Below are 13,746 nucleotides of genomic sequence, written 5' to 3' on the forward strand. Positions count from 1 at the left end.
ATCCTAATAGCATTTTTAACGGGTTGCCATGGTAGATAAACAAATACTGACATTCAAAACAGACAGCTTAGCATAAATTGTCACTATGATTTCATCTTGTTAATCTCGCTATGACTTCTTCTTGTTACACCACTCAAGGATATGCTTTACTGATTCTAGAAAATACAGAAGTGGGCTTTGTGACAGCGCTTGGTCAAAAAAATGTTTACTACACTTAAAGAAGTTACATATATCAATGTTACTTATCGATAAGTACATTCCAAGTAGTTAGCCAGCGAAAATCAAACTTTTTTAAAAATATCCATGATCTCCGCTTGAAGCATTATATACTGAGCAACTATCTCTGACTTGTTTCAAGATGCAAATTCTTCCTGGAGCAACTCTATTCTTCCATTACCCTCTTTTCTTACGACTGTATGTAAGAGATGGAAAGGTCAGATTTGAGTGACTAAAATCAAAAAGGGTTGTTGCAAATATTTCGATGTCTTAGTGTAAAGCAGCATTAGAAATTTTGCTCTAAATATCCGTAGAGGCATTGAGAACACGTTCCATGCCGTCTCCTGTACGTTGCACTCTTACCTGAGTAGGCTGTCAAGGCTTCGATATGTTGTCAAATGATATCGCGTTCGATTTAATCCACCATTTGATCTGTCTGAGTTTCACGTGTTACATAGCGGTATGCTGAACTCACATTTCACCAATGCAAATTTTCACCCGTATGCAAAATACTGTCGGTCTCAAAGTCTGAGATCATTAAACATAATTTGCTTTTGAAAGCCGTTTAAAATGGTTTCTCCAACTTTACTGAAAGCTCTCGATTTTCTTCGCTTTCACTTATACAGCAATTTTGTGTATCAGTGGTATGAATTATCTACGCTCACGAGTTCATACGGGATCTCCATAATTATTACAGTCCCTTTTCAAGAACTAAACTTGCATTTTCTTTATACCCCAAGTGTTTGCACCGCTGTTTTTTTTTCGATTTTTGCAATGTTTGTATATTGTTGCAAAAGCGGCTAATTCAATGGAAAATGCAAAATTAGATTGTGTTGATAATTTCTTGCCAATAAATGCTACTTTGGACTAGGTAGGCAATTGAAAAGTAAAGTCCTCTCTCGGCGAACGAAAATCATACTCTACAAGTCACTTATCGTACCCGTCCTGCTATATGGGGCAGAAGCATGGACCATGACAACAGCAGATGAAGCGGCTTTGGGAGTGTTCGAGAGAAAAGTTCTTCGAAAGATTTATGGACCTCTACGCGTTGGCGATGGCGAGTACCGAAGAAGATTTAATGATGAGCTGTACGCGCTATACGCAGACATCAACATAGTCCAGCGAATTAAAACGCAGCGGCTGCGCTGGCTAGGCCATGTTATGCGAATGAAAGATGATGCTCCGGCCAAGAAAGTGTTTCTATCGGAACCCGCCTATGGAAGCAGAGGTAGAGGGCGGCCCCCACTCCGTTGGAAGGACCAGGTGGAAAACGATTTAAACTCCCTTGGTGTGACCAATTGGCGCCGGTTGGCGGAGCGAAGGAGCGACTGGCGCGCCTTGTTGGACGGCCATAACCGTTTAGACGGTTAAGCGCCAATTAAGTAAGTAAGTAAGTAAGTAAGATAATTTCACCAAAAAGTAGTTGGCAACTCTACATTGCTTTTAGACAGGAGCACTTTTTGCTATGTTTAGGCAGAATGCATATGAATTAAATTATTGAGCTACCTTAGTGCTCGCTGATCGATTTTGGATCAATTGGTTAAATGACAGCAATATTCCCGATCTAAACAATCGCCAAGTAAGGAATTAGGAACAACATACTTAATCCAGGTACGAACAAAACCAAACATGAAATTTCGAGAAAAATTTCGTTATAAAAAGGACCATTTGCTAAAAAATTTCTTTAACCCAACGCCTTCGGTTTATGTTGTATTACAAGAGAACGTTTGTGCAGATCAGACCTGTTAAATTTCCATTAACATTAATAATCATTAATTTCGTTTCCCTTTTTAATTTTAATGATTAATTAATTTTTTGCACAGCACCTGGCAACTAGTAATTAATTAATTAAAAAAATAATTAAAAATAATCATGATTATTAGCCATTAAAAAAATAATCAAAAATAATTAAAAAATGTACCCATTGTTTTAAATTAAAGATTAAGAACAATTAAGTAATTAAATATAATCAAACAATTAAAATTAATCAAAAAATTAAAATTAATCATACAATTAATAATTAAATTTAATTATTTGATTAATTTCAATTACTTAATTATTTTTAATTATCTAATTATTTCCAATTATATGATTATTTTGAATTATTAACATGAAAGAGAAAATGTTTGAAGTAAGAAATAAGTGGCTGAAACCACATGTACTATTGTATGTACATACTTGTGCTAACTCAAGAAATATAAGATACATATTTATTCTTACTGATATTGTCAAGTGTCGCTGCTTTTTATGAAAACTTTTAAAAACCAAATTGGAGAGCGTAAATTTTGGCTTATTACACCGTAGACGTAAGTATATCTTAATATATAAAAAACACGTGTCACACAATTGAGGCCAATGGACTCCTAAACTACTGAAGCGATGTTGAATTTGTTTTGCACCCTGAGAGTATATGGATATAACTTGAAATATAGGATAGGTGACTGGGTGACTAGGGTCTCGAGATATAGGTCCAAACGTGGACCCGGGTACCCCTAGAGTGTGTTTATAGAATATGGATATCAAATGAAAGCTGTTGATGAGTGCTTTAGTAGAGGGTAATTTTCATACCCCTGGGTGACTAGGGTCTCGAGATATATGCTTTGTTATTCTTATGTATTTATGTATTTCTTTTATGTTACTATAATGCCCGTTCAGAGATAAATATCCTTGCAATATTTTCTTTACTTTGTTGAATATCGTATGATGCTGGAAAAACACAGAAATAATTAAATGTAATCAAAAATAATCATTTAATTGTATTAATTATGTAATTAAAAATAATCCAAATTAATTGACATTAATCAAATAATTATATTAATTATGTAATTAAAAATAATCAAAATTATATAAAACAATCAAATAATTATCTTTATCATTCCATAAGACAAACGAAAAAATAATTAAAAATAATCAACATTGTTTGTATTAATTATGCAATTAAAAATAATTAATTACAATTAATTAATTACAATTTTTTATGATTTTTTAATGAAAATAATTAATTAATGGCGGCCACCGTGGTGTGATGGTAGCGTGCTCCGCCTATCACACCGTATGCCCTGGGTTCAACTCCCGGGCAAACCAACATCAAAATTTTAGAAATAAGATTTTTCAATTAGAAGAAAATTTTTCTAAGCGGGGTCGCCCCTCGGCAGTGTCTGGCAAGCGCTCCGATTGTATTTCTGCCATGAAAAGCTCTCAGTGAAAACTCATCTGCCTTGCAGATGCCGTTCGGAGTCGGCATAAAACATGTAGGTCCCGTCCGGCCAATTTGTAGGGAAAAATCAAGAGGAGCACGACGCAAATTGGAAGAGAAGCTCGGCCTTAGATCTCTTCGGAGGTTATCGCGCCTTACATTTATTTTTTTTATTTTTAATTAATTAATAATCATTAAAAGGGCATACCCACTGGCACTTAATCATTAAACAATTGGCTAAGGCAAACTCATTATAATTAATAATCATTAAAATTTTTAATCATTATTTAACAGGTCTGGTGCAGATTATATTATATAAAGATTTAGATTTGTTGAAATATTGTCTTGTCGAAATTTCTGAAAATTCCTGGGTTATATTCTGAAGTAGGGATACGAGACTATGAGGTGCACCCCGAAATGTAAGGTGAATGAAGTTACCTCCCCTTTGCTATCATCCATTTCCTTATTTTCATATCTCACCTACATGCAACGCCTTGCCAGCTTACAGATTTCTCCCCTTGAACACTGCCTTATATTCATATAAAACCAAACCTTCTTTATGTACTTTGTATTTTCAGTTGCTGTTATATCATAGCTCCTCTGACAACATATCTAAATGAATGAAATAGTTTTACTAAGTAAATAAAGAAGAGGCTGAAAGTCTTCGAGTTGAGAGAATAAAATAACTTCAAAAATGGCTTAGATAAAAGACAAAAGTGGTGAGCAAGCAATGAATGATTGCAGAGGGTAAGGTATTTAGTTGCTGGTAGTGGATAATTAGTTTGCGGATTCTTGCTGATTAAAAACTGAAATGTGCGTTAAGAGATCTTATTTGCTTTTTTGGCGTTCTGTAATAAAATGTAGTGTGATGCGGTTGAGCTTGGTGGGAAAAGGAAGAAAGTAAATTTTAGGAAATACGTTTTTAGGCCGAATTGCGGAACTTCTGAATTTAAGCGATTAAAGTTTTTCTTTACATAAATTTAAAGTTAAAATCTGAATATTTCCTACAAATAAGTTTAAAAATGGAACACTTGAACTAGGATGAGTAGGATATGGTAGGTAAGTGTGGCAAGCCCCTCCTGACGTAAGTTGACGCAGATAAGTCTTTTCGTCCTCTCTTATCTGAGCAGCTGCCGGGCTCAATATTGTAAAGTTTTCAGAGGTGTATGAAAAAAAGCTATTAAAGTAATGCCATTCTACTAAGGTAGTGCGCCGAGGATATATTATATACTATTTCGCCTGCAACTGGAAGATTGCACTGAGGCATGAGATACTACATGCATATACCATCCGTGCCGAAGGATTCCCAATAGTCCTATATTCGGTGAATAAGTTATGTCTACTTACTTTTTGAGAATTAATTTGGATTTTCTTTTGTTGTATAACATCATGGACGTCTTCATAATTAGAACCACTTCCATCTTTTATTAGCCCCATTTTAAAAGATCCAGGGGAAGTCAAAAGCAAATCTCCGGCGAGATAAATCATTTTTATAATTTCATGTCAAATTACGTTGGTAAATTGAAAAAATATTTATATAAATGCAGTTTCGCCCCTGAGGAAGCTAAGGTGCTTAGCGAAACGTTGGGACGTAATAGTGGAGTTTTACTTGCACTAAAAGCAACATTATGGTCAAGAAAAGCCTATCATAACACAAAAAAATCACCTATATTGTTTTCCTATATTAAGCGTTGCAATGGCTTCTAATTCGATGTTAAGTTTGATAACCTAAGAGTCCGAAGAGCTGGATGGGGGATATTTTGCATTCGTCATAAATTAGATTAGATTAGATTAGACTTATTCATTTTCTTTCAAATCAAAATAATTTTTTACATGTTTACATATATAAAATTGCCACTTAAATTAATACATTGAAATTGAAAGAAAAGTAAGGCATTCTGTAAAGTTATCTAAAACTTTAGTTTTGAACATTTGAAACAATTTCTTCGAATCAGACCAGAAGAGGTGCAAAATTATATATTCTACTTCTCAACCCTTTTGGACCTGATAGCTAAGAATGTCACACCTCTTCTTTCCTAATAAAAAAAATGTTGTCTCTTTTCGGTTTGATAAGTAAGTCGAGTTCAGTAAGCGATCTATGAGATCCATGTGTCACTTGCCCGAAGTAGTCATATACCCAGATTATCCTAATAGCAAAATTGTTTGATGCAATCTCAAGCGGGGTCAGGCCCACCCATATCACTCTCAAATATCAGACAGTTGAACGCAGGGCTCTATCCAGGTAGGTGTTATATTATGTGGTTTACATCCATCACAGAGCACCATTGTTACTCCCCCAATCGAGAGAGCCCTGATTGCAGGGATCCACCGTGTTCAAGCAACCCTGTAATACGTTGCGATGGATGTTCAAAAATCGATTGCTTACCAAGACTGTCACATCACCTGGCTTTGACCTCGACCAAAAGCTGCCACGAACCAAGGCAGATTAGACGGAACATCCACCTTTGGAATGCCACTTTTCTAATAGATTATGGTCTATTTCACTTCACTACGACTGTTCTATTGCATACATTTGACATTGAAGAGCCACAACGACTCTGAAACCAACCATGACCACATTTTTAATATCCCAAGGCGGGTCATTGTTAATTTCCCTTCGATATCTAGAAAGTTACCCCGAGAAAATTGTTTGTGTTATCTTCCGTTTATTTTTTAAATGAAATGTGGACCCATTTCCGTTCAGGCGAAGCCGACCGTTGCCCTCGAGAGATCCGATCACTTATGAGCAGATAAACCATATGTCCTAGAATTTTTGTAAAAACGAAATGAGAATGACTAGTTTCGAGGCCTTATGTAACATACGAGAGGTCTTACAGGCGCTGAGAATGAAGTTTAATCAGACCATTCCTTTCCAAAAATTTGAAGTAATTGCCCTTTCGCATATGCAATGTCAGGACGTTTGTGCTACGGAATTCAAGTACCAGGATAAGACCATTTTCCAAGACTAATTGGCGGCTGCCGTGTTGTGATAGTAGCGTGCTCCGCCTACCACATCGAAGATCCTGGGCTCACGCCCTGCATAAAGCCACATCAAAATTTTAGAAACAAGTCCTTTCAATTAGAAATAAATTTTTCTAAGCGGAGTCGCCATTCGTTAGTGTTTGTCAAGCACTCCGAGTGTATTTCTGCCATGAAAAGCTCTCAATGAAAACTCATGTGCCTTGCAGATTCCGATTGGAGTCAGCATAAAAAAACTAGGTACCGTCCCGCCAATTTGTAGGAAAAATTGAAAGGAACATATCGCAAATTGGAAGAGAAGCTCGGCCTAAAATCCCTTTATTTATTTATTTATAATAACGGAAATATTAACCCTTTAAAGATCAGCTTAGTCACTTTTCTAAAACATTACACATACTCAGCCTAATTTAAAAGAATATCTTAATTTACCATCTCCATATATGTAAAGATATGAAAAGGCGTAACATCAGCCAAATCATTCAAAGACACGCTTTACGCAGACAGGTGCTTAAATTTGAGGATAAACAAGCAATAAAATCATAATCGCACGGATCAACAAAGCCATCAACACAAACAGGAGTTGAAGCAGAACGAAAATTTTCATGAGAACTCCACGTATGCAGAGAAATTACGTACGAGACCCCAAATGTGCAGTAGCCAAAAAAGGAAACAAACTCAAAACGATAATTGCAGTAATAACTCAAATGAGATTTGGACAAAAGTGACAACAAGAAGTAGGTAGTCAAGCAGACTTGGGAAAGTCGATGAGGGGGAGGACTCGTATATTAAAAGTTCTCGTAGGTAAGCGTGAAAGGTGTAAAAATTATTGCTTAACAAACAAAGTTACTTTGTTGTTACTCATATGCAGAGGGTAGTGGTAGTTACTGCGGATGGCATTTCGACAGATTCCATCCGATGTCTGAATCTAGGCGGCGACTGCAATTTCATAGCTGCCATGAAATTCTGATTTCCAGTAGTATGTGTATATTAACGTGCATTAAGGTGGGCCGGCCTAAGTGGGATTAACTTGTCTTACAAAGGAAGGCTTTGCGTCTGATTATGATGAAAGATGTGGTGGAAAAGATCTAGAAGTCTGAAAACACACGAAGTTAAATCGATATTTAATATTTTTGAAAAAGTGGGCAGCGTTACACATCCTCCTCCCCTTCGGCACCATATACTCTCATTAATTGGTATCACTATGATTCTATTTGATGTAGAAAAAGACAACTTGAAATATGAGCCACTGCCCGGTTTTTCAGTATGAGTTTAAACTCCAGTTAAAGTTGACAATCTAATCACCCTAACCCTTTCACTTCGGCCGTTTAAGCTGAGATGAGCAGCAAAATTTTATATTATCGAACAAATTCAACTTAAACTGGAGTTTTAACTCGCACTGAAAACCCCGGTCTTAAAAAGAAAAATTGAGCAATGCCACCTCGGGATTGTGACACTCTTTCTACTTAATTTTTTGGATTATTTAGGGGCAATTTTGGCACTTTTAGGGATGGCTTTCAGGACTTTTTCAGTACAATATATAACAGTTTCTTTACTGATTTCGCAATAATTAGAAAACATTTTCGGAATTATTTCAGGTTTCCGAACCATTTTTGGATTATTTAGGACTTTCTTCGAATAGTTAATGGGATAATGCTGGTGCTATTTCGGAACAATTTTTAAATTATTTTCGGTATTATTAAGAACTATATCGGAGCCGTTTCGGGTTTGTGTTTGGGATTATTTCAGCGTGGTTTCCATATTATTTCTGGATTATTTCATAACTTTTACAGATTTTGTTTGGTATCAATTTTGGATTGTTTGGGGACCATCTGAGGCCCTTTTTGAAAATATTTTATGTGTTGTATGAAACTATTTCTGAGCATCTTCGTGATAATTAGGGATTTTTTTGGTATAGCAACGGAATTGTTTGAGATATCGCTGAAACCGCTTCGGGATTGTTTTCAAGATCAATTCGAGGCTATTTTATCCCATCTTTAGGATAGATTTAGGGATAATTTAAAGATCGCTTTGATATTTTTCCAAAGATCATAAGGGAGACACTTCGAAACGATCGGAGATGGTTTTGAAGTTTATTTCGGGATAATTTCGGAACTGTCAAATATAAAGGGATAACTTCAGGACTATTTTAAAATTTGTTTTTGGGGTTATATGGGCACAATATCGCGATTATTTTCAGATTATATTTTGACTCCTTCGAGTTGGGGTTCAAGTTTATTTCGCGATATTTCGGAATTATCTACAGATTTTAACATGATGATCTCAGCAATATCTTGGCATTATTTTAGTTATCTTTTTGCGACCGTTTGGATTATTTTGGACCACTTCAAAATTATTATAACGAATTTATCGGGACGGTTTCGTGATTATTTTTCCTGCCTGGTAACATTTTTTGTGGATACAGTTGCAGGTGCGGTTACCACCACTGTTGTGGCTTCGTTTATGGTTAGGAGTATGGACATGGGGGCAATAACGGTTTTTGTTTCATTTTCGCCTTAAAATTCGATTTTGGCTTTGATCAAATTTCGGTTTCGGCTTCAGTACTATAAAACCACCCTTAACTTAGTCTGGAACTTGAGCCTAATTGTGTTTTATTTTCTCTAGGTCACCTTATTCAATGGAAAATATTTTGTTAAAAGAAAACATAAACCTACCGAAGAGATTAGATGTGTCAACAGTGCCGCATTTTTTTTTTTTCAGAAAAGAAAAGGCCATAAGATTTAAATGGTCCACTATTCCCTAAATCTTTCGGTTATGGCTATGTGCTCAGTTTCGGTTCCAGTTAAATTTTTGATCTGGTTTGTGTATTGGTTTCAGTTTCGGTTTCATAGGCGGTTTTGTTCCGGTATGAATGCGGCTTTAATATCGGCTTCAGCTTCTGTTTCATTCTGAACTCGTAGTCGGTTTCAGTTCTGTTCCGATTTTCTCTGCGGTTTTAGTTTCAGTTTTTGTAATTTATCTTAAACGTTAGTCCTTATCAGCTATGAGGACCAAGTTTTGGTGTAAGCCCTGCTTTGCAGGCTTTGTAGGTACACCCTAATATGCATGCAAAATAAGTTTTTCCCTTCTTAAGATATAAAGCTACAAAGTTGATGGGATCAGGTGTTGTTCGTGTGCAGCATACCAAAAGAGAATCAAGAAGCAATAAAAGTATGATGAAGCGAAGTGCAAGCGGTTGTGTCGAAGTGTCGGTTGAAGATGAGTTAAGAAGGTGGGGTTGGAGTATGCCGATGATGATGAAAAATGTGGCAATGAAAGTAATTCCAGTGTCAGCATGCAACATGCCACATGCCACATGCCCCAAAGCAGCAAGACACACACACACATGAATTATCAGCCGCACGACTTTAGTAAGCGCTCTTTCACCCTCAAAACAATTTGATGCCGGCTTTTGATGACCGAACAGCTGAGGACAAGCAGCATTTTGAGCACAGCCTTGAAGGCGCCACTTGCCTGCCTTTGAAACAATAGCTAGGTATATGATGCGATATCTTGTTTTTTTTTTTGCAATGTGGTGGCGACCAACAATTGCTATGCTTTGGCTGAATGATGGTGGATCAGTGCAAATGAGCTCTTGCCGCCTCAAGTAGAGTGACTGTCTCGTGTATCGCGTTACACAGCATGCCAGCCATCATGGCTTTCTTCCATTTCACTATCAAATTGTGGCTGCCCTTTGAGGGGAGCAAGTGTGAAAAAGTTTAAGTGGCTTCGTAAAGCCTGTGGATTTATATTTGGCATGCAATTTCAGTTGTTTCCCTACCGCATCCAAATTTAGCCATCTGTAGCTTTTACTATTTGTTTCAATACCCAGTCTTCCTCGTCTGCCTATTTTGGTGGAGTCGTAAAGTACTTGTATGTATATCTCATGTAAATTTGTTGTTATGGCTAGGTAAATGTAACTTTTTTTCATGAAACAATACAAATGGAATGTAGATTATATTACATATTTCGGCTATTTACAGTAATAAAGGTCGGATTTACTGTTAATTCACATTATTGTTAGTGTAATCCGGGTTTTTGCACTTTTTGTCGCTTTTATGTAACGATTTTTGTTATGTGGCGCTTAGTTAAGTGTCAGTAGTATCTACTTAACATTATGATGCCGGCGTGATAATCTTCCCAGTTAGCGCTACCCCAAGTGCTGTGTAGCGAGCTCAGAATCGGATCGGTGATATAAAGACCTGTTCAATAGACTTACTTAGATTCATTGATTATTTGAAAGAAAGCTCTTATATTTTGACATGATCAGATCCAAATTTTTTTCCGGAGCCTTAAGAGACCATCAGGATTTGTACTAAACGTTAATAGTCGTATTCCGGTAGGAAGAATGACTGCTGAACCACCTAAATTTACCATTGTGTTCTTGACAATCACTATCATGGTTAGGCAGTGTCGCTGGTCTACTCAGAAAGTCAACTATTTGACTAGGGTAAATCTTCTATTGAGTTGGATCTGCTATTACTGAAAAAGAAGCCGTTAGAATGTAAACTGAACAAATCCCTTGACGCGCTTCTTGACACCCATCGGGGAATGAGACGGGAGAGCTGAAAAACCACATCGACACGCCGCCATACTACAAACATCGGACAGAACGCTCGAAGATACACAAAGCTAAATTAAGATATTTGCTTATGTTGGAAGGCTATGCACTAAATCATATGGACCTCAAAGACTACAGGCCCATGAGATATATTTGCTGATTGTAATACTTGGGAGGCTAATATTGGTTTCTGCATTACAACGTAAGTTCACTACAGCCTAGTCGGTAGATGCTGAACTGTATGGGGGCATTCTTGGAAAAAGTGTGTATTTATTGGAAATCCCTTTACAACAAACCAAAATAAATCATTATAGATGATCTTAATTCCATCATGAAACATTCCGCCTGCATTCTAAGCTGCGGGGAGATTATGAGGCAAAGGCTTTAAGCCTCAAATAGGAGAATGGTGAAAGGTGGATTCGGATATATATATATATATGTGAATCTAATGCCGGTTGACCACCAACACGGAAAATATCGATCTGTTCATACAAATTTCTTTGTGGCATTTAATTTTCGAGAGTAAAAACACCGCTTTCCCTGGGCTATTCATATCCACGTTGCCCACTTGACTACACGCCATCTTCCCATGGAGATATACGTGAGTATAAGAGGCTGCAGCTGTGAGTTTAAAATGCATTTATCTTCAGCCAAAAGATTGGGCTACGAAGTACCGGCTGGTACAACTCTGACTTCTATTCATTTACGGAGGTGCTGGGTTCAAAAGTGTCCAACTTAATAAGAACAAGTAAAGGTGTCTAAGTTCGGATGTAACCGAACATTATATACTCAGCGTGAGCTTCAATTGCACATTTCATTTCAGATAAATTACTTTTCTACGTAACCCGTGGCACCGCCCGTTTAAAAAAAAATTTCTGCCATTTCCTCTTACAATAAAACTTGATAAGTGAAATATCATTGATTCAAAACTATTTCTTGCTAAGTTATAGCTTATTATTCTAGTCTACGACCCTTTTCAATTTGTTTTATATCTAAGTTGCCGTGGTCTTTAACCGATCCCGTCCATTTTTACTAGAAATAATTTCTGCTATAAGGAAAATATGTGTACACAATTTTATTACGATATGTTAATTTTTCATCGAGTGTTGGCTCCGGAAACATATAAAATTGCTTATTCATAAAAGGGGCCCATTTTCAAAAATTTTAGTGTTTTCCAATTTAATGTTATAATTCAATTTACAAAGTAAAATTCTATTGATACAAAGCTCTCGTTCGCTAAGATATAGCTCCGTCTACAAACCTTTTAAAAATCTTTTATATAAAAGTGGGCGTGGTCTTTAACCGATCTCGTCCATTTTTTCTAGAAATATTTCCTTCTATAGGGAAAACCCAATTTTATTACGATCATTTAATTTTTCTTCGAGTTATAGCTCCCGTTCTGTGCTCGTGCCCTGCGCTTGCCAGGCTAAGACGCCAGCTATTAAGAGTGATACAGCTGTCAAATCTAGAAGCAGCAAGTTATTTTATAACATAGGTCCTGGTTTGTGATAGGGTTTTTCAGTTTGGTCGTTAAAACAAATTTCTGGTAACAATACGGACTCATTCAGTCTATGTGAGGTCCTCATGGATCGGTAAGTTCAACCCAACCTATGGCTCCCTATGGCGGTGCCACGCCCATTTTTTAAATTTGAAGTTTTTCCTATTTATTGTTATAAATCCGCTTGGGAAATACCATTAATATAAAGCTCTTTTTTGCAAAGATATAGCTTATTTTATTCGTCCACGACCCTTTTAAAACTCTTTTATATAAAAGTGGGCGTGGTCCTTAACCGATTTCGTTAATTTTTCTTCAAAGCATTCCTTATAGTAAAGGCAACCTCTCTGCCGAATTTTGTTACGATAGGTTTAGCGATTTTTGATTTTTGATTAATAATATTTGTAAAATTCATTTTATCACAAGTGGGCGGTGCCACGCCCATTTTAAAAATGTTTTTAAAATTTTTATTAACAGTCTCAATATCAGTCCACACGTCAAATTTCAAAATTCTAGGTGTATTATTTTTTAAATAATCAGGTTTTTTGTGTTTTCAAAAATCTTAATATATAAAAAACACGTGTCACAACATTTTTGGCGGCGATGAACTCCTAAACTACTGGACCAATTTTGAATTTGTTTTGCACCCCGTATGTAGTTTAACCTAGCTTGAGAGATAGGATAGATTATATCTCAGTTTATAGTCGCAATATTATTTTATTGCAAATTTTTTTATTTGTTTATACGTCATAATAAAATGTTACGTATACGTAGTGGTACTCATATTTTCAGGTGGTGCGGATATACTTCCGTGTAATTGCTTGGTGTTTAATTATACAACCTGCTTATCAATAAAAATATTATAGCGAATGATATCAAGTATAGCACATCACCAGGCCCACCGACAAGGTGGGGGAGGGGGGTGGGGGTTTCTGAGGGGCACGCGATTTAGAGGTACTATAACATTTTTTTTAATTCAGGAGTCTTTAGTTGTGTAGAGGGTAATTTTTATACCCCTGAGTGACTAGGGTCTCGAGATATAGGCCAAAACGTGTGCCAGTGAATGCCTAGACAGTGTTTATACAATACGGATATCAAATGAAAGCTGTTGAATAGTGCTTTAGTTCAGAGTGATATATTATCCCGAGACGGACTGGGACTGGGATTAGGACTAGGACTGGGACTGAGACTCGGTGGGACTGGGACTGAGACTCGAAGTGGGACTGGGACTGGGACTGGAATAAACTACATACCACCCTCTGGGACGGGCAATAAGGGATGCAGAAGAATGAGAAGAAATTG

Source organism: Eurosta solidaginis, chromosome 2 (genome assembly GCF_040869045.1).
Source record: "Eurosta solidaginis isolate ZX-2024a chromosome 2, ASM4086904v1, whole genome shotgun sequence".
In the NCBI taxonomy this organism is placed as follows: Eukaryota; Metazoa; Arthropoda; class Insecta; order Diptera; family Tephritidae; genus Eurosta; species Eurosta solidaginis.